The sequence below is a fragment of the Pelodiscus sinensis genome, chromosome 1 (genome assembly GCF_049634645.1).
Source record: "Pelodiscus sinensis isolate JC-2024 chromosome 1, ASM4963464v1, whole genome shotgun sequence".
NCBI lineage: Eukaryota > Metazoa > Chordata > Testudines > Trionychidae > Pelodiscus > Pelodiscus sinensis.
The window spans coordinates 222,503,920-222,517,226 of NC_134711.1; the positions used below are offsets into that span (position 1 = coordinate 222,503,920).

Sequence of the window (13,307 nt, forward strand, 5' to 3'; positions counted from 1 at the left end):
TGCACAAAAATAAATTGTTGTTGCAACAAAAAAACCTCCACAAAACATACTGTGGTCACATGACACAAAACACAGAACACACAAACAAGTTATTTCAGCATATCCACAAACCAAACCCTCAATGGACCAAACATTGTTGTTCAGAGCAGGTCCTGGAAACCTAAGGGTTGAAAGCATTAACCATTCCAGATTTACTTGTTGGTTTACTTCATCTGTAAAACAAGTCTAATAAATTAATTAAGAGATGAATATGTTTCCTTTCATCTTTAAACTCTAGATTAATCTACACAGGTGAGTGGGCAACTCTTAGATCACCTGAATCTGTTTCAGATTCAAATTAAAGCCAGACAGTTGAGAAGGTCAGCATAAGCTATCCAGTGTAGCATAAGCTATCCTCAGACCTATACATTAGAGAATAGATTCATAGAATAAAACACATTTAATGTTACCAAGCTTTAACTGTTAAAAGGCCCTATGATGGAGCCTTATCTGCTGAAAGATCCTTATTCTCTGGGCACCATTTTAAAGGTGTCATCATGTACCAAAAGATCTGTTCAAGTACTGATTGGACAATCTAGGAAGCTATTAAATCAGTGGATAATGACACATCATAAAAAAATATTTCTGTCTCGATATGAATTGTTAGTATCCTTTAAGTAGTAGTAGTTTCTTTGATGTTGTCTTTTTAATGTATAGGATGCTGGTCACATGGTTTCACATGACAAGCCAGAATATCTTCTCTGCTTTGTATTATACTTTTATTCTTTTATTCTTCACTTTGTTTAATATTTTACTTCATTTGTTTAGGCTACGTAAAAGGGGAAGTTGCAAGAAATAAGTTGAATTATTTGCATGGGTGTTTGGGGGCAAATTAAAATGTGTAATAATAATAGATTGTGGGTAGCAAAGGTAGCTGCATTTTCCTATGATATTTCCTGTGTGAAACAAAAAGATTATTCGTTGCTGGTTTCTGTGAAATCACAACTAATTCAACACCTATTTTTGGAATCATGATGCATAGCAACTAATTTAGACTGAAAAGTTTGTGGCTGCAATTGACCAGTTCCAATATGTAAGTAACAATACTAATATTTGAATTTTACCTGACGGTATTATCCTCATTTCCTTTCCTACTGCCTCTCACTTACAAGTTTGTGAGGGGGAGCAGGTTGCAGGAAGCAAGAGTTTGCTTTACTTCTACACTAACACTAGATGTAGCCCAACAAATCCAAAGGGATAGATTTCAACTTTTTAAGGGGATTAGTTTTAATATTGTTCTGGAAAAAGCAATTTGCTTTGCCCACTTCCTCTTTTCTCCAAAATGCTCAGATGCATTTCTCCTATGAGTGTAATTTATTTAGTTAGTTAGTTTACTGTGATCTGATAGCTGCTAGTCAAAGATTCAGTGACCTTTTGCTTTCTGTTGACTTAGAAATCATAAATTAAAAGTACAGTATCTGACAGAGTATGAAATTTGGATTATAGTCTCAATGATTAGGATGGCTGAATCTTTGGTATCTTCTGGTAAATATTTTTTTCCTTAGTGATTAAGAAATTACTTAGTTGTGACCTACCAAGCAGCAAGGGGGAAGCTGCAGGGAAACAGATCTGGTCACTGCCTGGGAGAATTGAGGGGACTGAAATAAGGTATCTTAAACCATATAAGCTCTGAGGGTATGTCTACACTAGCCACCCTAGTTCGAACTAGGGTGGTTAATGTAGGCAACCAGAGTTGCAAATGAAGCCCGGGATTTGAATTTCCCGGGCTTCATTTGCATATCGCCGGGCGCCGCCATTTTTAAATGTCCGCTAGTTCGGACTCTGTGCCCGCGGCTACATGCGGCACAAACTAGGTAGTTCGGACTAGGCTTTCTAGTCCGAACTACCGGTACTCCTCGTTACTATAGCCTTTTGGTGGCAGTTAATACATAAATTGATCAACTTCCCCCACCACCTTGGAGTGTGGATCATCAGATCCGGATGTAACTGCTCTTTTATCTTTATTTGGTACTGTACTATTATCACAATTCAATTTACAAAGCCCCCTTAACACGTGTCTAAAGGAATTTCCTTCTTGCAAGATTCTAACCTCAGTGACTAGTCAATAACACCCAAGAATGATGCCCTCAGAATGCAATGAGGGATCCTTCCATAATTACATTTACAATATCCCAATTACAATATCCCTGGAAGTACTTACTCACAAGATATGCCAAATTAGTATGATGGTCAAGACCTCAAATGTTCCTTTTATATCTCTACCTACTATTTTCCCCTGGAGGACATATTCCTCTCTTGATTGTACTAAAGAAACAGAAAGAAAACAGCTGAGGAGAGAGAAAGTTCCTGGTGAGATGTACAGTATTTCTGATTGACATCAGATTCTGACTGAAATCGGTTGAATTTCATCTTGGATTTATACTAGAGTTTCCTAATCCTTGGTGAAATGTTGTTCCTGTGCACCTCACAGTGTCCCATCTGGGATGCCAAATCTGTTGCCTGATCTTAGATTACTTAAGGTTACTTATGAATTTCCAGTTATTACCTTTAGGGTTGACAGGTTGTTTGTCCCAGAATCAGGCCCACTATTTTATTATTGTATGATTGGGAACCCTGATGTGCACAGTTGCAACACACATTATAGGAACTCTTATATATTTACAAATATAGAATACAGAATCATGGCACAACAGCAATAGAGTTATGTTTCTTTTTATTACTGTTTATGTTCTTGAGCCTTCAGGGGTTCATGTTTTCTCTGCAAACATGAGGCCTGGAAAAGTCCATTTAATAAAAGTAAACTGAAGTCCTCCCATAATCAGGAGCTTTATTTTTAATATTCAAAATAAAAGAGTGAGGGCTGGGAACACTGAATACTCCTCAGTCAGATGCTTGAATATGTAAATAAAGTGTATACTTTTGCCCTGAAGATCAGCAAACTGGCTGGAATAGAAGAGGGAGTTAATTTCATAATTAAAGACTGTTACGGCAACCTCCATGGTATTCTTCAGAGTTAACCTACCCATTCCTTGCTCCCTGTGTTCAAATCTAGAGACTGTTAGCAAAAATGCCTCCAGATGCCCTAATGGCATCTAGGAGAGTGTCACATAAAGAGCTGAGGCTAATTTAGGGAGCTAAATTGATAGCTTTGAGATCCTCAGATGGAAGAAGATGTAAGCACAGACTATAATGGTTTTTAATTATGCTATGCTGACACCCTCTAAAAGCCTGGAATCTTTGAATCAGTCATCTTCATGTCTTTCCATTGTCCCATCATCTGCCCTCTTAGTTCCTTATGATTCAGACCAACTTCCTGTTTATGTATCATTGTTAGCATCTGTTTCCTTCCCCTGACCCGCAAAAACTAATGTTCATGTTCAGAGGATATCTGTACTCCCTAATCCAGGTCCTCCATGAGGTATTCTGACTCCTCCTCTCATGTTCAGCAAGCTGTGGATGACCTATGATGCAAAAAGATCTCAAACAGCATAGAGTCCCTTCTAATTAACTTTTAGAGTCAATCTCTCCTTTGTCTCCATGAACTTCACACTAGACTTAAAACAAGAGGTAGATACCTTTTTGGAAGAGCCAGTGATAAATTCTGTGTGTATCAACCCTTTCTGGAGAGGCCATTGAGGCCAATTAGACAAGGGGCTTTTTGTCCTTCGAGCTATTCAGCAGATATGCTTGTTCCTACTGAGCAAGCTGACAATATTCTAAAGATCTTAGGGCCATCACAAATGATCTCTTGAATGACTTTTCCTGTGCACTATCTCCAGCCATCAATAGGCTTTGACTGAAAGCGCCTCATAGGTTTACACAGGGTGCTAGTCCCTTTCAGAACTCCTTCTTTCTGTACCTTTCTGTTTTCCTCAGTAAGGCTACATCTAGACTACATGGCTCCGTCAACAGAGCCATGTAAAATAGTTTATTCGGCATCATCAAAGAAGCAGGGATTTAAATAATCCCCGCTTCATTAAAATAAAATTGACCGCCACGCTATGCCAATGATCAGCTGATCCGGCAGAGCACGGCAGTCTAGACGTGGTGCAGTTGACAAGGGAAGCCTTTGTAGACTGCTCCGGTAAACCTCGTTTAAATCCCCGCTTCTCTGATGATGCCGAATAAACTATTTTACATGGCTCCATCGACGGAGCCATGTAGTCTAGACGTAGCCTAAGATTTGACAAAAGGTGTATTTTTATCTCTAGCCATTTCATTTACCCTGTGGTTTAGCTTGATGGCATTTTTTTTTTAATTTGAAGGAATTGTCACAGGGTATACAAACCCCAAATTGCAGAACAAGAACAGGTGCTAGGATTCTCAGCAGAAGTAGCCTAATGACCCCTTTCCTATTACTATTGGTACTAAGTAGAGCTGCAAAATTGATCCAATTCTATGCAGCAACTCTTGATGACTCCACCAAAGACCTGAATGCCAATATTCAATGCTCTGAAAAGTAATTCAATTTGAGCAGACAGTAATCTTCTATGTCCTTGAGGCAATTGTTCATAGCTGCAATATGCTGATGGCTATGCTCCAGAGGCATATACTCAAGAACAGATACAATTGATTATGGACAGATTTGTAGGGTCTGCAAAAAAGGTACAGGGTAAGAATCAATCTAAAAACGACAGACGTCATGCATCAACTTGCTGCACCAAGGAAACCTACCTGAAACCAAAAGCATTGTCAGCAACACACAGCTGAAAGCCATTACAGATTTCTGCTATATTGGCAACACATTGTCGAATGTTGCTACTATAGACAACGTGTTGACAGGTTGTATCAACAAAGCCAGCTCGTCATTTGGCAGCTACCTAGCAGTCTGTGCCAGCAACATGGTATTAAGCTTCAAACAAAGCTAAATGTCTATAAAGTGGTTGTGTTGTCCAATTTATTGTGTGAATGTGAGACCTGGATATGGTACAGGCATCGCATCAAACTTCTAGATAAATTCCGCTTATGACATCTGCATGCCATAATCCACATCAAATGGACCACAGCCACTCCCCTGGGATGGAAGCCATCCTTATCCCATCACAATTATGCTGATCTGGTCCTGTGTTGAGGAAGCATAATGTCATCAGATGTTGGCTGTGTGTGTGTGTGTGTGTTCACTCTGTGTGTTGTCCCAGCTCAACGCAGACAGTTGGCACAGCAGACCTCGATCAAACTGCCCAATGAGAGCACAAGACCCATTTCAGTAGCAAAGGAATTCAGTTAGTTTTGTAATTGACAAAGCACAATATTAGTGCCCTATACTTGCTAAAAGTATACTCAATACATGTAAGCCCATGACGACAGGTACAGCTCAGTGAGGCTACGTCTACACTGCACATGTATTTTGGAATAAGCTACGCAATTTGCGCGATGCAAATTTCGAGTGTATTTCTAAATAAATCACTATTCAAACAAGTTCTTTAACCCTCACGGAACAATTGTTACAGGGTTACCAGAATAGCGCACCCATTATTTTGAAATATATCTTGAAATAACAGCGTGTTTATAGATGCAGAATAGCTATTTCGGGATACTGGAAGTATCCCGAAATAGCGCCGCTGTCTAGATGTAGCCTGAATGGCTACAGCCCAGATAGCCCCAGGAGACGGTGAGAGAGGTGCTGAATGAAGGAAGGGGCTGGGGCAGAGTGTGGGCAGGGCAAGGCTGGTAGTTTGGGAAGGCATTGCCTTCTCCCGCCTCTTACACCTGCTGCCCTTGGTTGCCTCCCTCTGACATGGTTTGTTACCATCCATAATCTCGTATAGGTGGTTTGCATAAAACATCTCTATTTATCACATTGTCAGACTGACCTTATCTCTAGGAGGGGTTAGTATATTGATAATCTGTCAGGAATGTGTTTGTACTATACTTGGTGTGGGGTGTTCTAGTACCACACTTCTAGAATGTGTTTGTGTGAGTGTGCTGTGCTTAGTACTTCCTAGGAATGTGTATATTTTTGCAATTCCAGCCCTGTTCTTTCTACATTTTGTAAGCTTCCAAGTAAGCATATTTCATAGCATGGCCTGTCTTGTGCTCACATCCTGACTTTTGCTAACTTTGCTTTATATCAGCAGAGTTTGCCCTCTACTTTAGTTCAGGCTTTAGGCTTCACACTGGGCTTCCGGCACTGGACCATGTGTGTCAGGCTCTCTTTCTACTACAGATGGTAGCAAAATGCCAATGCATTTGCTATATGGCAAACTGAAAGTCATTAACAAGGAGGGCAGGAGAAATACTTCAAGGACACACTGAAGTATAAGAGTGCAACACTGAGGGTACGTCTAGACTACATGCCTCTGTCGGCAGAGGCATGTAGATTTGGTTTTTTGGCAAAGGCAAATGAAGCCGTGATTTAAATGATCACGGCTTCATTTACATTTACATGGCTGCCGCGCTGAGCCGACAAACAGCTGATCAACTGTTTGTCAGCTCGCGCGCTAGTCTGGACGTTCCCCCTGTTGACATCAAAGCCCTTTGTCGGCAGCCCCGGTAAACCTCATTCCACGAGGAATAATGGGGCTGCCGACAAAGGGCTTTGATGTCGACAGGGGGAACGTCCAGACTAGCGCGCGAGCCGACAAACAGCTGATCAGCTGTTTGTCGGCTCAGCGCAGCAGCCATGTAAATGTAAATGAAGCCGCGATCATTTAAATCGCGGCTTCATTTGCCTTTGCCTATGTCTCTAATCTACATGCCTCTGCTGACAGAGGCATGTAGTCTAGACACAGCCTGAGAGTTGGGAGTCATCAGCAACAGATAGACCATGCTGGCAAGCAGCAGTCAAAGATGTGGCTACTCAATTTGAGATTAACCACCATGCGGACTTTGAAGCACAGAGCCTGAGTCATGAACAGCAGTGGATTCAGCAGGTACAGATTGTAATTCCTTCCTCAGTATCAAGTCACATATGAATTCATTGCAGAAAGGATGGTCAGTTGCACATTGGTTTTTTTAACCACAATTGCATTCAAAAGACATAATACATTCATCATCATCTTCGGCCATATAGGACAAAATCACCTCCATCCCATATACACACATATTTAGTACTTGCAGAAAACAACATTGTAAAGCTAAATAACCTTTCACTGGTCTCCCAGCCTATCTGTAAATGACAGGGAGGAGATGCATTGTGCAGACAAGCTTACTCCAAAGATGGAGGTCACATGGTGCCATCAATGCCTGATAATTGGCATTACTTGTTGAGGCATCTGATTTTTTGCTAGTGATATTTAATCTTTTGACTATTTGTCCTGGAAAGCTTTTCTTAAAAGCTCACCCAAGGTATTTCTGAGGTTGCTAAGACAGTAAGCAACAGAGGGTAGGATGGTGGAAGAAAATAATTGTACTGCTGTTGTGGGGATTGAGAGAGGTGATCCGACTTCTGATGAAATCTTGGTGTTAACATCTCTCCTCAGTTGGATACACAATTAGGCATTCTTCATTCATTGCATTTATTCTTCATCTCTGGGACATCAGAGTTTGCAAACTATGTCCCAGATTACACCCCTCATCTTCCCACTTGGGGAGGACTAATTTCAAGAAGGAGAAGCTAGAACAGAGGCTGGGAACAGCTGCTTCTCTACTCCCTGTCAATGGGCAATATGCCTTCCTCATCTCTTCTCTTTTAGCCCACCAACTACATGTTTCTCCTCGTGACAATCACTGTGTTCAAGACTGCCACCCCAGGATGTGACAGTGGCATCTCTGTGATGGGCAGATGGGTGTGAAACACCAATCACCAATCAGCTCCTCATCACCGTATTGTTAGCCTGCCTGCCTGGTTTCAAACTGCTACATCATCAGTGGGCCCTTCTTGAGTAATTCCAAACTGAGCAAGGCCTGTTTGTCTGTATAGCCATCAGCACCACTTTGAGCCAAATCCAGTTACAGCTGTGGCACATATCAATGATATACATTGACCAAGAGTGCCCACTAACTAAATTCAGTGGAAGACTCCAAGAGCCCCACTCGACCACTGAGAACACTATTGCTTGGCAAATATGCAAATGCTAAATAAACAAATAAATAAACGTCTTCAGTGTCCTCATGTTTCTGCAGAAGAAATCCCTCCCTACATCTCCTTTTCCGTAACTCTATCACACTAGGGCATGACACTGGCTCTGGACACTGGTAGTTTATCCTGTGGTGCTGCTGAAGCCTGCCGAGTTCTGAATGAAAGGAGGACACAGTGAGTGAGTCTATGGCTTCCCCTTGTACCCTTCATCCTCCCAGATTCCATGATGATGTTGATTGCTGGCAAGAACATGGCTGAGAAGGGTAGGGTGAATCTGTTGTGCTGATTTTTTTTTAAAGGAGAACAACCAGCCCCAGGAACTGGTTTATGTTTTCATTGAAGGTCACCGTGACAATAAAAAGGGCTGTTTGCTTTTTAAGCAGCTGTTGTAGCTGTGGATAGATAGACAGGAGGTCAGCTTGGAACACTGAATCTTTCCAACTTGTGGGCTGAAGCAGATTTCTGCAGAAAGGACAGTGAATAGGCAATTCTCTTGGTCCCTGTTGGACATGTGTGGCCTGAATCATCATTGCCCTGCGCGTCGGGTTGTGATGTGCATCAATGCAAAGTATGAGTAAAGTACTGCTATTCTGATCTAGTAGTACTTTACACCAGTGCAAAGTGAGTTTAAATGATTACACCTGGTGCAGGTGTATTAATGGTGAATTATGCTTCATTCTCCCCTTGCCAATCAAGGAAGCAGAGGAGCAAACTTAGCAGCGTGAGTCTTTTCTCCTGGATTGGCGAAGCCCTGGGTAGCACCCCTAAAATTTACAGCCCTCACTTTAAATGTTTTAATCTAAGTATTTTCCCCTCTAGTGTCTGGCCCTGTAATTAACAACCTGCTACTTGAATTTCTCCTTTTAGTGGCTAGCCTGTGTGTTTGTTGATGGGGATTCTGGGTCACCAATAATGACTATAGTGTATGTAGTTGTTTTTCATATCTGGTTAGGGAAAGCTCTAAAAATAATTGTAAATAATCTTGCTATTTTTTGTTTTGCACTATGAGTCATTCCAGCTCCACTGGCTAAAGGAGAAAACTATATCCTGAATAGAAGGATCTCCAACAAATAGTTTAAGTGACCAAAGCGAAAATGCTATGCTGAAATATTTAAACCACAAGCAAAATGTCATATGGCAAAATTTTATTATGAGGCAAACCCCTCCAAATCAGAGGCTGTGACAACAGTATAATAATTTTATATTTACCAGAATCATTGTGCATCTGATAGATGAGATACAGTCTTCCCCAGAAAGTGTTGGAGAACCAGTCCTTAACAGAAGTCTTTCTACCTGTCATCAAATTCTCAAAAAGCCACTGTAGAGAGATCTGACAGAATGTGACATTATATTAATACTAATTCCAACTCCTTGGATACTACAGAAAGAGCAGAAAAGCATGCATTTGGAATTTGTACAAACACCTTGCTGAAAGGCAGAGACAAATGTATATTGCCAAGAGGAGCATTATACAGTCCATATTTTTTTACTGTTCCACAATAGTGCACGACTATGGACAGACCACATACATACCACAATAGTGCAGCTGGAAATCCTCAATTTTCAATGTACAGAACATATACCTTTGAATCTGTAGATCCATATAGGACAAAGATTAGCCCCCATGGTTATCTGAATACAGCAGATGTTTCAGTAGAATGACTGTGTTTATAGTGAAATCTCAGCAGGCACTTACCAGACCTTCTATTCCTTTCTTTCAGAACAAAAAAAGGAGTGCTTTTAATGTAAGTTAGCAATCCCAAGGAAAAAACCTAATGAAGTCAGAGCATTTTACCGTATCTCCCTCTGAGAGAGGTTGTAACTTGACCTGTGAACTCATGGGGAAAACAACAAATTGCTTTGTCTTCACTAGGATTTTGAGATAGCTAACTGGATTTAAAAAGACACCTTTTTATCACAGGGAAGACAAGGCCCTAGACAGCATCATTATCAGTATACTCTTTCTTGAGCAGCAATAGTCACATGATTCAAATTGCAGACTGGTAATTTATACTCATGCCCTTTCCTTACAGCTTTAGCAACAGCTTTATTCACTCATGAAATGGTTCCTGGGTGACAGTTTCTCACTTAATTTTTCTAAATAAATAAATACACCCCTTTAACTTCAGTGTCATGACTGACAGATTATCTCCTATAATATTAATCAAGATATGTATGCTGAAAGAGAAGTGTATTGTATATATGTAACATTAGTTAATTCCCCCCTCCCTAGCACAAACAGAACCATGTGAGCACAGACCCCTGTAGACATAGTGTACACAGAGAGGAAGAGTTTTTCTGCTAGCTCAGGAAAAAACAACATTAATTAAACTGATAGATGCACCTGTCTTCCCACATAGCTGCAACTATATCTGGGGGAAAGAAAATTTTGTCTGCATAGCTATGCTGATAGAGGTTTAGGAGTTTTTTTACACCTGATATACAGCTCTGTGATAGGACAAGTTTTGTTCTGGCTCTGACATTAAAGTTGTTCACATACGTTTCCTGCCAAGGCAATTGCTTAAAAATATCCAGGAAGTCATCAATTAAACCAACATTAACATAAACACTAGCTGAGTTTGTGTTAAGGGGCCAGAAAGAGGAAACATGTTTTTCATGCTGACAAAAACAGAAGTGGAGCATTTGCAGAGGTATCTTTTCCAGCAGAAACATGTTTATCACAGTGGAAAACTGTATAGAAAAAGAACCAGGGAAGAATGCAATGAGTGTTGCTTCTTACCCAAGTTTTGTCAATAGTTTACTTGTGTGACTGTCTTTGAAAAACTCAACAACAAACTCATATTAAAATCAATGGTATGTATATAGCTCAATCAATAAATTAACTTTAAAATCTCAACTTTTTTGTACTGATATGAACAGCCAATAGATGCCACAATATGAACCAAGGATGTTCCTAATACACTACCACATCTGGATGTTGATATCTGGGAAACTTTTCTGTACTTAACTTCTACCTGCATATGTGCTGATCCTACAAACCTTGCTTTTACACTGAAAGAGCATATATGGTCAGTCAATCAGAGGTAGTTACTGTCTATCTAAAAAGATTACTTTTAAGGCCAAAAGCTGTTTCATGAAATAAAAAACTGATTCTCATGTTTCATTCAGCTCCAGTTAGTGAGCAATTACTGTTAGCAGGGCTAGGTAAATATTACGGGCCTTTCAAAATCTCAGCTATTCTACTGGCAATTTCCTTCTGAAAACTGAACATTTAGAAAAAAGTTTTGATCTTGGCTGATTGTTTGTCTATAGAAACATCTCTGAAACTCATAGGATATGTCTACACAGCAAAATTATTTTGAAATAACAGCCGTTATGTCGAAATATCTTTCCTAGCATTTACACAGCCAAACCGCTATTTTGAAATTAATTTGAAATAGCAGAGCGCTTATTTCGAATTTGGTAAACCTCATTCCATGAGGAATAATGCCAAATTCAAAATAGCTAAATCGAAATAAGCACTGTGTAGACACTTATTTCGAAATAGGGGGCCTCCAGCCCTTCCGAGGGTGCCCTGGTGGCCACTCTGGGCCAAACCAGGAAAACTCTTCTGCTCCCCCTGCAGCTCCAGAGCCCTTAAAGGGGTAGACTTGGGCCACAGTGCCTGTGCCAGCTGCAAACCTGCCAGAACAGAGCCAGCAGTCCGTGCACCAGGCCCAGCATAAGCCAGTAACGCACCCAGCCCTCCACCGCTCCCCAGGAGCAGGCTGGCAGCTCCCCACCCACCCCCACACTAAATAAAGCATAGGGGCATAGGGACAGTCCCGGGCCAGCTCACACTCCCGGGGACAGCAGGACATGACAAACATGGCAGCTACGTCTACACTGGCATGATTTTCTGAAAATGCTTTTAACGGAAAAGTTTTCCGTTAAAAGCATTTTCGGAAAAGCACATCTAGATTGGCAGGGTGCTTTTCCGCAAAAGCACTTTTTGCAGAAAAGCATCCGTAGCCAATCTAGACACGGTTTTCCACAAAAAAGCCCCGATCGCCATTTTCACGATCGGGGCTTTTTTGCAGAAAACAGTACTGTGCTGTTTACACTGGCCCTCTTGCACAAATGATTTGCACAAGAGGGCTTTTGCCCGAATGGGAGCAGCACAGTATTTCCGCAAGAACACTGACAATCTTACATGAGATCGTCAGTGTTCTTGCGGAAATTCAAGCGGCCAGTGTAGACAGCTGGCAAGTTTTTCCGCAAAATCAGATGATTTTGCAGAAAAACTTGCCAGTCTAGACACAGCTGGCCTGTGTGCAAGCACATCAGCTCCGATGGTGTGGAGACCTGCCGTCCTCTCTGTACGGAGGGGGGCTTGGCTTCACCCACTGTGTCCCCAGGGAGAACTGGCCACTTCTCTTGTTTCTCCACAGCTGCAGCAGCTGCAAGTGCAGGGTGCACCACCCCTGCCCTGGACAGCCCCCCGCACCTGGGCCAGCAGGCTCACCCAGAACCAGGAGGAGTACCAGCGGCAGCACCTGGGGATCCTTCAAGACCAGCACCGCACCCTCGACCACTGGCTGCACGAAGACCTGCAGCTGCGGCGGGAGAGCTGGAGGGAGCTGCTTGCCCACGGCCGTGCCATCTCCAACCACCTGCAGACCCTAGTGCAGAGATTGCTGCCTCCTGCCACTCTAGCCCCAGCTGCTGCCCCAGCTACCACTCCTCCTCCCATACCCGCTCCCCCCGGGTATGCCAAGCCCCCCACACCTGCAGTGCTGGGAGACAGGTGGTCCAGCAAGCTTCTCCTCCCCCTTCCTCCCCTGACCTCCCCCTTCCAGCTCCCACCTCCCAGGTTTACCCCTCCCCTCTTCCATCCTCTTGCCTCCTCTCTCCTGCCCTCATTCCCCCCCCCCCCCAGTTTTGTTCAATAAACAGAGTTTGTTTTTGTCAACTTGTGTCTTTATTTAATGGGAAGGGGGGTTAGGGAGAGGTCAGTGAAAGACATGAGGGTGAAATGAGTCACAAGCCCCCAGTGGGGCACACCAGGGAGACTTTAGTCCTCCTCTGGGTGGAAGTTCTCCTGCTGGGCTTCCCGGATACAGACAGCCCCCCTGATGGGCCTCCCGGCTGTCAGCCATGCAGGGCTGTGTGACAGGCCAGCCAAGTGGTTGGCCTCTGCCATCAGCCTGGCAGGAAAGCCTCTCCCTTCCTCTCGCACAAATTATGCAGCACACAACACGCTGCCACCACATGTGGAATATTCTGCTCGAAGAGGTCCAGGCGAGTGAGGAGGCATCTAAAATGGGCCTTCAACCGGCCAAACGTC

At 42.5% G+C, this 13,307-nt stretch overlaps 1 long non-coding RNA gene across 1 annotated transcript in view; it reads left to right on the forward strand.

Moving 5' to 3' along the window:
- Positions 1-12,880, forward strand: part of LOC142823910 (uncharacterized) — a 58,628-nt gene extending 45,748 nt beyond the window's left edge. The window contains exon 3 of the long non-coding RNA XR_012898976.1: positions 12,412-12,880. This is a non-coding gene — a long non-coding RNA (uncharacterized LOC142823910). The remainder of the gene's footprint in view (positions 1-12,411) is intronic.
- The last annotated feature ends 427 nt before the right edge of the window (positions 12,881-13,307 follow it).